Here is a 945-nt window from a genome sequence, read left to right as displayed (position 1 = left end):
CCGCCCTCACATCACAAGCACCTCCCTCACATCACAAGCCCCTCCCTCCCACACATCACAAGCCCCTCCCTCACATCACATCACGGCCCCTCCCTCCCACACATCACACCCCCTCCAACACATCACAAGCCCCTCCCTCCCACACATCACAAGCCCCTCACACACATCAGAAGCCCCTCCCTCCCTCAGATCACAAGCCCCTCCCTCCCTCACATCACAAGACCCTCCCTCCCTCACATGACAAGCTCCTCCCTCCCTCACATCACAAGCCCCTCCCTCACATCACAAGAACCTCCCTCACATCACATCACAAGCCGCTCCCTCCCACACCTCACAAGCCCCTCCCTCAAATCACATCACAGCCCCCCCTCACTCACATCACAAGCCCCTCCCTCCCACACATCACAAGCCTCTCACAGACATCACAAGCCCCTCCCTCCCACACATCACAAGCCCCTCCCTCCCTCACATCACAAGCCCCTCCCTCCCTCACATCACAAGCCCCTCCCTCCCTCACATCACTAGCCCCTCCCTCACATCACAAGCCCCCCCATCCTCACATCACAAGCCCCTCCCTCCCTCACATCACATCACAAGCCCCTCCCTCCCCCACATCACAAGCCCCCCCACCCTCACATCACAAGCCCCTCCCTCCCTCACATCACAAGCCCCTCCCTCACATCACAAGCCGCTCCCTCCCTCACATCACAAGCCCCTCCTTCACATCACAAACCCCTCCCTCCCTCACATCACAAGCCCCTCCCTCACATCACAAGCCCCTCCCTCCCTCACATCACAAGCTCCTCCCTCACATCACAAGCCCCTCCCTCCCTCACATCACAAGCCCCTCCCTCCCAGATCAGAAGCCCCTCCCTCCCACATTTCACAAGCCCCTCCCTCCTTCACATCACAACCCCTCCCTCCCTCAAATCACAAGCCCCTCCC

The sequence above is a fragment of the Somniosus microcephalus genome, unplaced genomic scaffold (genome assembly GCF_052327205.1).
Source record: "Somniosus microcephalus isolate GS21.2 unplaced genomic scaffold, FLI_Smic_1.0 unresolved_chr1, whole genome shotgun sequence".
NCBI lineage: Eukaryota > Metazoa > Chordata > Chondrichthyes > Squaliformes > Somniosidae > Somniosus > Somniosus microcephalus.
The sequence above is the reverse complement of the archived record's forward strand: the minus strand, read 5'-3'. Positions refer to the sequence as shown.